Below are 11,458 nucleotides of genomic sequence, written 5' to 3'. Positions count from 1 at the left end.
GCAAAGTATATGAAAGACATCATCACCAATAAGAGAAAAATCCCCGGAACCTGAAATATCCACCATGCTTGCTAATTACACTTTTAAAGATGGAGTACCTAAGAAACTTGGAGATCCGGGAATACCAACTATATGTTGCTCCATCAAAAGAAATTATGTCAAAACTGCTTTACGTGATTTGGGAGCTGGTGTTAGTGTTATGACTTTCTCTTTATACAAAAGACTCGATTTGAATAAACTCACACCTACTGAAATATCTTTCCAAATGGCTGAAAAATCAAATGCCATACCTATTGGTATTTGTGAGGATGTACCCGTTGTTGTTGCTAATGTTACTATTTTGACAGACTTTGTTATACTTGAGATGCCCGAGGACGACAACATGTCTATTATCCTTGGTAGACCCTTTTTTATACTGCAGGGGCTGTTATTGATTGCAATAAAAGCAAGGTCACTTTTCATATCAATGGTAATGAGCATACAGTGCACTTTCCGAAAAACAATTCCAAGTGAATGGTATTAATGTTATTGAAATATCTCCGACAATCACTATTGGAAGTTTTCAACTACCTCTACCTACTGTCAAAAAGAAATATGAAATGCTTATTGTTGGGGGACATTCATATCCCCGTTGAGGTAACTTAGTGATTTACGATAGTTTTTTGGTTTCATGCTAATCGAAAGTGGCTGCTAATAAGACTTGATCAACCTTATTAATGGACTATTTTTAGAGGTATGAAGTTGATGAATTTAGTGAGCACTACCTTTTGTCCCTACCTTTTATTTTATGTTTTTTAGTTAAATAAAATAAAATGCCATGTTTTGTCTGTTTTCTGAATTTTCCGTGTAATAAAAAATGAGCCAAAATTAAAAGTTGTGAGAATGCCTTGAAAATTTAATACAATTTTCTGAATATTTAAGAATATTTGGTGAAAATAACATCGGAGGGAGGTGCACCAGGTGGGCACAACCCACCTGGGTGCACCAAGACCCCCAGGCGCACCCTGGTGGGTTGTGGTCCCCACATGGCCCCCCTCACTTATCTGTTCTTCCCACATCACCACCTACCTCCAAAAAAAATCACCATTGCTCTCTCTCTCTCTCTCTCTCTCTCTCTCTCTCTCTCGTGTTCTTGCTCTCAAACCCACAGATTTCGATCTCTTTGCTTGAAGCTCCGTTTCTGAAACTGTTTCATGGGATTGTTGCTTGAAAATTGTACGCGAATATGATGAACCTCTTCGGAAGGAGTTCTTCGAGGAGGAGATCCTCGGAGGCATCTTCTAGTAGCAGCTCCATTCGTCGGTCTTATGTTGAACCAAGCGAAAGTTTGATACAAGATGCCGCCACCAAAACATGCTTATAGTCATGTGACGATTATATGGCGAGTGTGGTCATTAAGGAAGAATTTTAGCAATATGTTCACAATGCCGATCTCGGTCCCTACAATGCAGATAAGTGTAACCAACACCACACTCTCACTAAATCTTTGGTCAAAGGATTTAAATTCCATCCTCATGAGTCTAGGGTGTCATTTAAATTGTATGAAAATCCATTCACCATATCTTTGGAGAGATTTGATCACCACTGCAAAATCCCATTCTAGGGTTCGCTTGATGAACCGCCAAGGTCTGAGTTTGAGATGTTCCTGACTAGTCTTTGCTATGGTGAAATTAGGGGAGTGACACAAGGTAGAATAAAGAGCATCTGTTTTCCCGCAATACGGTACTTTGCTTTGTTTAATGGAAAATGTATTGTAGGCAAACAAGATTGTAGTACATTTTGTGCTCCAGACTTGAGCCTCATTCGTACCGCTCTCACTGGTGACAAGAGTTATAACCTTGGAGTGATTGTTGCACATAGGTCGCAACACAACGTTGGTAGTGGATATTTTTATGGTGCAATTTATGCCATGTCCTTAGCAAGAGAGTTGGGTGTTCCACCTTTGCCTTATGATCCTATTTTACCCACACAGTATTTAGACTTTGATGTTATGAAATTTCATAAGATCCTTAGAGGTGAACCCCATAATTTCACTTATAAATTGTTGTTTAATCAAGGTTCCATTGTGCACACATATTTACATGCGCCTGCTCTTTTTTATGCTCACATTAGGGGAAGATATTTTGTTCTTAAGAGCGAGGCCCGAGCTCATAACGCGGCGGTTGTGGCCGCATGGCAGGCTGAGGGATCCGCACCGAGAGCCTCCGTGAGCTATCACTCCGACCACTATGCAGGCTACTGACTGATTACCAAGTTAGGACAAAAGCCTAAGCTTGGGGGAGTACGTATTTCCACCGACTTTCCATTCATGTTCACACATTTCATTTGTCAGTGTCCACACTTTTTCATTCTATCATCCATGTTAAATTTATTTTCTTGCTTTCTTCTTGTGTGTTTGAAAAACTTTAAGAAAATCCAAAAATACTTCTTGCTTCTTTTTATTTTTCTTTCTAGAGTAGTTAGTTTTAGCACTAAAAAGAAAATTCAAAAAGATTTCCTTGTTCATCTTTTGCTTGTTGGGAGCTTTCCCGTGTAAACAATTTTTCTCATTTTTGCTTTTCCCTTTTATTTACTTGTTCAAGAAAACCAAAAACTCCAAAAATGTTTTAGTGTGTTTCTCTGAATTTATCTTCTTTTTATTGAGTCCTACTAAGGAGAATACCATGATGAAAATGTTGAGTGGCTCTCATATGCATTATTATTGATCTAACAAAAAGCCCATTTTACCTTGTCTTCTCTTGTTGAATAATTTTTTTGGAGATTCCAGCTTAGTCCATGGCACTCTTGCACTATTATTATTTTCATATTGTTCGGTCGTGCAAGTGAAAGGCAATAATGACGATATTTTATGAACTAGCCGTGGCAGAGAGAAATGGGTATGAACTCAACTTGTTCTATTTTTGTAAATGTGTTTAACCTAGTATCCATGATTCAGCCCATTATGATTAAACATGTTTGCAATGACAATTAGAGATTATAGTTTCTCATGCCATGCATAAGTAGCTAGAAGTGGATAATGATTTATCTTGGATGTCAACATTGCGTTAAAATGATTGTGATGTAGTATGACGATATGGTATCCTCCTATGAATGTTCGAGTGGCTTGACCTGGCATATGTTCATGCATGTAGTCGAATCAAAACCAACATAGCCTTTATGATATTTATGTTCATGGTGTTCATATCCTACTCATGCTAGTGTCCAATGTTACTTATGCATAATGCAAGTTCATGACTGTTGTTGCTCTCTAGCTGGCCGCTTCTCAACCTATTTGCTAGCCTTCGCCTGTACTAAGTGGGAACTCTACTTGTACATCCAGAACCTTGAACCCAAGTTATTCCAGATGAGTCCACCATACCTACCTATATGCGGTATTACCTTGCCATCCTAAGTAAATTTGCATGTGCCACCTCTAAAAACTTTAAATAAATATCCATTTTGTGTGCCTGGATAGTTCGTGGAGCGATAGGAGGTAGTCGGTATCTTCCATGCTAAGCGGGTTATTCTTAGGATGAGTGTTTATTCACTCACCATCGCACGAGAAAAGTGCGGTAATAGGGATGCCCAGTCCCAAACTGCAAAAAGATTTCATCTTTCAAATAATCAAACAAAAACTCCTACAGAGTCATAACCTTCACTTCATCGCTTGGGAACCGCCACTAGCATGTTTAGCATGGAAGATATAGATAACTGATGGTCGCAAAGCAAACAAGAAGGGTGAATTTTTGAAAATATCATTTACCTTTGTTTTAAAAAAACTTGAGCTTTGGCGCCTCTGCAATTCACCGCTTCCCTCTACGAAGGGACTATCTATTTACTTTTATGCTGTGTCATCACCTTCTAAAATAAGCGCCAGAACCTAAGAGCATTGTTGTCATGCTGATGCATTGTGTGTAGCTAATGTTGGGTGCATCCAAGCTTTTAAATAGCGGATAGCGGGATGGTAGCGGATTGGGGTCGGCATAGCGGATTGCGGGCGATATTGTAGACACTATGTCCGCATGAAAAATTTGTAAAAATACTCATAAATTTCAAATTATTGTGTATATTTATATATCATTGGCGAAAAATATAACACTTAAATTAAATATTTATCATTTATATATAAGCGGATAGACTATAATTGGTCCCATTGAAACAATCTTCAACACGCAACTTAGGCAGCAATGCAAACAACAAACTATCACACAAAGTACATGATCCATCAGATCATGACCACCAATCCATCACATAATAAACAGAACAACAACATGAGTGCATGACACATTGGCATAATCAGTTTATGAGACCATGACCATCATAGAAAATATAAAACGAAATGCAATCAATTTCCATCCTCATCCCCCTCTTAAATTTTTGACCCTCCTTTCTTCCATTTCCTCTTTTTCTGCTACTTCCTCCTCTTCTTCCACATCAAAAATAGTGTGAGTTCTTTTCTTAGTAGCCTACTAGTGCCAAAAAAATAAACAGAGACAAGTTATTTGACTCAATTACAGGCATAGATAGTTGATTCCTTTAATGTAGAAATTACAAGTAAACCGAATTTATGAAAGCAGTACAAAAGAAATTAAAAGTAAACTAATTTAACACTCACTAGTAGAAAAAGGGTCAAACGTGAAGCACATTAGTGCCGGTTTGTATTTGAGCCGGCACTAATGTATACATTAGTGCCGGTTCCAACGGCTAGCCGGGCCGTTTTCATTAGTACCGGTTCATGGCGAACCTTTAGCACCGGTTCGTGCCACGAACCGGTACTAATGAGAGTGGTGGCAAGATGTTGTCAGACTGGGGCCCCTCCAGCCCCTTTAGTACTGGTTCTTGGCACGAACCGGTACTAAAGGTCGTCCTACATAAACCCTTCTTCCACCTGAGCTCGCTCTGTTCTTCCCCTTTCCCCTCTCCTCTCTCTGTTCTTCCCCTCTTCCTTTCCCAAAATTTGTCAAGATTTGAAGGCCCCCATCCATTCAAATGATCACAAAGGTTAGCAACTTTGTCCTTTCATCTCTCATTGCTAGATTAGCTCTTGCAATGCTTTATATAGTGATTAATTTGTGAGTTTAGTAATTCGGGAGGATATATATATATATGTGCTAGTATTTGATTTATATGCAATTTGAGGTCAAAAATAACACTTAGTTTGCATATGTAGGTGTGGTTTACTTAGTGCCTTCTAAATCTCCGTCGTAACCACCGTCGATCGCCCGCACCGTCCCGTCGCCGGCACCACCTTGTGGTGAGCCTCTTGTTCATGAAATTTTATATAAAAATTGATGTTTGTGTGATTTGGATATATAGTTACTCGTATAATTATTTTACCCGTACGTTGTTTGTTATACATATAGTGCCATGATTTTGATATCCGTCCCCGTCGGCCCTCGTCCTTGTTATGATTCGGATGTGGTATATATATTCTCTTTTAAAACTAGTTGCATTTCGTGTTTATGACAAATTATGCCCATCAAGTTGACATAGAAATTTTTTCTAGGAGGTATGTGAACCGGAAATTCCAACCGACCCTATTGTCGAGAGGTTAAATTTAGTTGAAAGAGAAAACGAGTACTTGAAAGAAAAATTGAAAAGAATTGAGGGGGAGAAGATGGAATTGGAGTTGCATGTTGCCGATGTCGTCGATGATCACAAGATCAAGATGGAGAAAATTCGCTTGAAGATTAGAAAGATTAGAAAATATGCCATCGATAGTGAGGCTTGGTATCATTATGCTGTTGGATCCATTGTTACCTTAGTTGCGATCTTGATCGCATTTGTTGTTGCATTTAAATGCTTTAGCTAGAGAGTTATTTGTTTGTTGCATTTAAGTGTTGTATGAACTTTATGTATGAACTTGTATTAATTTGGTCTATTCGGTGTTGTGTAATGAAGATGAGCCGGCAATGGATGTACGATGACCGATGCTCTCCCCAGTTCATTGAGGGCGTGCATACTTTTCTACTTGCGGCTGAGGCAAACAAGCGGGCGGATGGTTTTATGCCTTGTCCATGTGTTGGCTGTAAGAATGGTCACAATTACTCTACATCAAGAACCATTCACGTCCACCTGTTTAAGTCTGGTTTCATGCCCCACTATAATGTTTGGACCAAGCACGGAGAAAGAGGGGTTATGATGGAAGACAATGAAGAAGAAGAGGACGACGACAACTATCCTGACCATGGGTTCCCTGAATACGATGATACAACAATGGGGGAAGAAGCTGAGCCGGTAATGCGGGAAGAAGCTGAGCCAGCAATGTGGGAAGAAGCTGAAGAAGAGGCATCAGATGAGCCCGTTGATGATCTAGGTCGGGCCATTGCTGATGCAAAGAGAAACTGCGCAAGTGATTTGGAGAAGAAGAAGTTGCAGCACATGTTAGAGGATCACAAAAAATTGTTGTACGCGAATTGCATAGGTGACAAGAAAAAGCTGGGCACCACACTGGAATTGCTGCAATGGAAGGCAGAGAATGGTGTATCTGACAAGGGATTTGGAAAGTTGCTGGTAATGATAAAGGATATTGTCGGTGTCAAAACCGGCGGATCTCGGGTAGGGGGTCCCGAACTGTGCGTCTAGGCTGGATGGTAACAGGAGGCAGGGGACACGATGTTTTACCCAGGTACGGGCCCTCTTGATGGAGGTAAAACCCTACGTCCTGCTTGATTAATATTGATGATATGGGTAGTACAAGAGTAGATCTACCACGAGATCGGAGAGGCTAAACCCTAGAAGCTAGCCTATGGTATGATTGTATGTATATCTGATCTATCGACCAGCCTGGCCCTGGTTTATATAATGCACCAGAGGCCTAGGTTAACAAGAGTCCTAGCCGAATACGCCGGTGGGGAGAAGTCCTTGTCTTGATCGCCAAGTCTTCGTGGAATATTCCTTGTATGCGGCAGCTGTCCGAACTGGCCCATGAGTATACAGCCATGGGGGTCCTCGGCCCAATCTAATAGATCGGGAGATGACGTGGTGAGTACCCCCTCGTCCAGGACACCGTCAGTAGCCCCCTGAACCGGTCTTCAACTTAGGGATGCTCCTCGATTCTTCCGAACTGTTCTTCATCTTCGGTTGACGGTCTTGAAAACTGGTTCAACAAATCCTCTCATCTTCGATCTTGAGGATCGCCGAAATGCATTCGGCGAGTTTACACGTCGGGTATCCGAGGAGCCCCTTTAAGTTTTCTGGCCTTTATCAATGCCTTGTTATTTTTATGCCACACCTCGGGTTTGAAATTGTTCCCGGGCGGCAGCGTCCTCTTGCGTCCGAGCTCCAATGCCGGACTGCATTCGAGGTATCTTTTGCAGCCGAGCACCAACGCCGGACCGCTTCCCAGCTCTAACGCCGGAATGTATCCGAGCTCCAACGCCGGACTATGTATCCGAGCTCCAACGCCAGACTATATCCGAGCTCCAACGCCGGACAGTGTCCCAGCTCCAACGTCGGACTATATCCGAGGTGTCATATCACCTTGGTTCAAAAAAGTTGAAGGAGTCTAGCCGAGCTTAATGCCAGAAATGCCCTCTATGGAGCCAGCCACTAGCGCCCGAGCTTTATGCCGGACTGCTTCTGAGGTGGTGCACCACCCCGACTGAGGGCCTATTTTTTGTCAATATTTTTTATTATTGCAATTTATTCTCTACCGAGATATATGGCCAGTAGCCCTCAAGGTGTGTATCGGTCTAAAACCCAAGATGCACCTGAAGGATGACGTAAGACCGCTGATCCCAGTAGCCGCTGAGACTCAGGTTGATTTGCAAAATTGGCCTGAGGATCAAGTCCTAGCTCGGCAGAATACTTCGGGACACAAAAGGCGGCGTGCTTAGTCCTCGAGACTCAGGTTGGGTGCGGCCGACCAACCTGAGGATCAAAATCTCCTCGGCAACTGTATTGCACTTAAAATTTTCTGCATTGAACAGGCAATGCAGTAGCCCCCGAGACACTGGTCGGGTGGCAACACCAGATCAGGGGATCGATGTGCCCCTTTAATATTTGTAAATAATAAGGCCGAAGCCTAGTAGCCCCCGAGCCTTAATGCGGGCACGGGTGGCCAAATTAAGGATCGATATCCATAATAAAATCACAAATTATGTGTAATGACTCTATGTATCCAAGTACTTTACGTCATTAATGCTTGGATCTGCATTGTACAAAACTTTGTTGACCGACCATCGGGTTCCACCTCCTCGACTAGTAGCCGAGGAGTGTTTCTCCTACTTTATAAAGCCTTTATGAGGGCAAAGATTTACGACAAACAAGGCAATCTGGCCATACGGTTTTATGAACAAAGGTACGCAGAGAGATATGTTATATTATTATTTAACATAAGAAAATGTCTTCCAAAGAAAATAGTCCCGCTATCGGTTCCTTTCTTTGGGTTGTCATGCTAAGCATGATCATGCAGCCTCAGCTCTAATGTAAGAGCATAATATTGAGGATTTAGTTTGGGAGGCCAGTTAATAGCCCCCGGTGGTGTTCGGCGTCAGTCGGGGTCAAGCCGTAAACACTTCGGCCAATGTTATGAACGTCCCATCATTTAACATAGTCATCAGATCGCTGACCAGTTTACGCTTATTTGTGAAAGTTAGTTTTCGGCTTTCTCCACTGAGGTGCTTAACCATGTGAGCTGGAAGCACAATCGCAGTGGTTCTCCCTTTGCACGCCTAGCCGAACAAAACGGAACGTAGGAAGCAAGTGCAGGATCCGGGCAACCCAACTATTGACCAAAGACACAATTCGAAACCGATGCATATATAGCAATATCTGAGAATGTTTTTGCCGAATCCCTAAAGGTGTCCAGCATTGCACTGCGAGACTAATGCTGGAAAAGCGCAAATAGTTTAAAAGTGCCAAAAATCTTGGAAAACCAAGAAACATCAGTAAAAACATGACGTCTGAACAATATCAAGTGTTCGGTGCCAATCCGAAAGTTGGTCTTAGAAAAAAGAAGTGCTTCTGTCGTGCTTTAACATGATATATCCTATCTCAAGACTTCGAGCGGGTCAGCCTACGGCTTCAACCTCCTATCCTGAGGGCGGAGTACTTCTCATCAGGCCAGTTTAGCAAACTAAACTCTAGCGGCTTAGAGAGAGAAATTAGGCTCCCCGGCTAGTGACCGCACACTCGTGTCAAAAAAAGGAGTGATAAATAATAATAATAAAACTTTGCAACGACTAAGAAGAAGAACACGTATTATAAAGCGGCTCAAATAAACTTAAGAGCCCCCAAGTGACTTGGGTAGAAGAATGATTGCATGTACCGAAGTACTTATATCATATCTATGTTCAACCAAACTTTAAACGCGTCTTAACCGACCGTCAGCTTCTCCCTCTTCGGTCAAGGACCAAAAAGTGTTATGTACTCCATCGGTCGAGAATATCGACGGTGTTTCCAATAACCAGGCAATCAGGCCATAAGGACGTAACAGACAAAGCGCGCTCAGGGAACTTATGCTATATTACCGTGAAGTGTAAGAAGCATCTTCGAAGAAAATAGTACCCCCACCGATACCTTTCATCGGTGCTCATTGTTATTATGAGACTTGTGCAATAGATTTTTTGTACTCATGAGTTCCGTTGTGTGCCGACCATCATTGAAAACTATAAGAGCGCTAGCTCTCGGCTTCACCCAGTCTGAGGTCCGGCTCGGGTGACCCGATCGTGAAATCGCAGAGGTGCTCCCTTTACTCCCTAGCCGAACAATCGGGAACATAGGAGTAAACACAGGAGCGAGGCAACCTAGCTTGCAAATCGCTTAAGTCAATATGGTGCATATTGTGGCATAATACACGAACAAGGAATGAAGCCGTACAAGTATAATCATATGCAAGTGGAAAAGCTTCATGAAGGAAGCCCCCAAATGAAGGTATTTGAATTTATGCGTCACGAACAAAGTTTGGACAAGGAAATTTTTTACAAGCAACTTTTTTCCAAAAAAGTATAATGCTTGGTCGAACTGAACGCAAGTTAGAAATTAAAGCTTTGAGCATGAAAGCGACTTAGCTGGTTAATGTATTCGGTATTGATGACACGGTCCGAGCTTGATGCGGGGCAAGGTTCCATCTCCCAAGCTGGTCCCGAGGTGGCGGAGCGGAGAGCTCGACACGCCGAAGTGGTGAGATAGCACGGTCAATGCAGACCGGCAGAGTGACGCCGAAGTCCCCGGATCATTTTCCTGTGCACAAAAAATAGTGCAAACCGGAGATAATAGTAATAATGATAATTAAAAAAATGTTGCATAATAAATAATTTATGCAAAGTGAGGAATAGAAGAAATATGGCCTGGCGCCGAAGTCAATGTCGATGTAGGGCGTCGGCGTGATGTAGTAAAGGCGTGGCAAAGCCTGAATTCACAGGTCGGTCCGAGCTCCGGATGCGGCGTTCGCCGGACTATGTACGGAAACTGATCGAATCACCACGCGACCGTCGTTAATGCGGTCACCATTTAATAGACCTGTGTACATATCATGGACAAACCAGAGTAATAATTCCTTGGGAAAAATGAACCCAAACAAGCAAAAAATACTGGGATTAATAGCACCTGGTTTATTTGTTGTAGCAATCCGAAGGAAGGTGATTCCCAAAATTGGGACTCCCTCCGCACACCCATTGCCTGATGGGCGATAAAACGATGGCATGGCAATGCTGGTAAAGGTTGACTCGCCGAGGCAAAGCCTTCGGCCCGGCTAACGTGACGGAGCTGGTCGGCTAGTGACGCCGAAGTGTCCGGAGTAGGTTGATGAAGAGATGGCGAAGCCCCCGGTCCAGCCGAGATGTCGAAGCCTCGACGTCAGCCGATGAGTCGAAGTAGGTCGGCGTGATGGACACCAGTTTGAAGAAGCAATAGTGCGGCCCTGTCGATGCAGGTCATGACGTGGTCGATGTCAGCTTGATGAAGCGACCGTGCGGCGATGCCGGTATGCCCGCTCCGTGTAATCCGTGGGGCGGTGATGTTGATGATGATTTATCCTTCATGATGCCGGACTCTTGTTCGGCTTGCCGAGATGATGATCCGAAAAAGTTGAGCTCAGCTAAAGTGACGATGTGTCTAGAGCAGGTCGGCAGCCGTGGTGTAATATTGCCGGACTGGTTTGACACCAGCATGATGTTGAAGATCATGTTCAAAAGATCTTAAAGTTAGTGGGATGTGTTCGGGAACAAAACCCAATACCCCATACAAAACTTCCTTCAAAAGGGATGTCCGAAATCTCGTTCATAAAAAAGATGAACTCGGGTCGGATTCGTTTTCACGCAGAAAACAGATCCGAAAAGTGATACACTAATCGGAAGGTTCCCGGAGTTTGGACTGTCGGATTGAGCTGAAATTTTGAGAGGTGGTAGATATCGGAATTCCGCAGCCGATCAACGGTTGGATCCTCGAAAGGACGTCCGAGCTAGAAGCTGGACACCACGCCCTAAACTCATCCAAATTCCCATCCAAATTTGACAGGGCTTTGGTATATCATGGA

The sequence above is a fragment of the Triticum dicoccoides genome, chromosome 3A (genome assembly GCF_002162155.2).
Source record: "Triticum dicoccoides isolate Atlit2015 ecotype Zavitan chromosome 3A, WEW_v2.0, whole genome shotgun sequence".
Lineage (NCBI taxonomy): Eukaryota > Viridiplantae > Streptophyta > Magnoliopsida > Poales > Poaceae > Triticum > Triticum dicoccoides.
Note: the sequence above shows the minus strand (reverse complement) of the source record.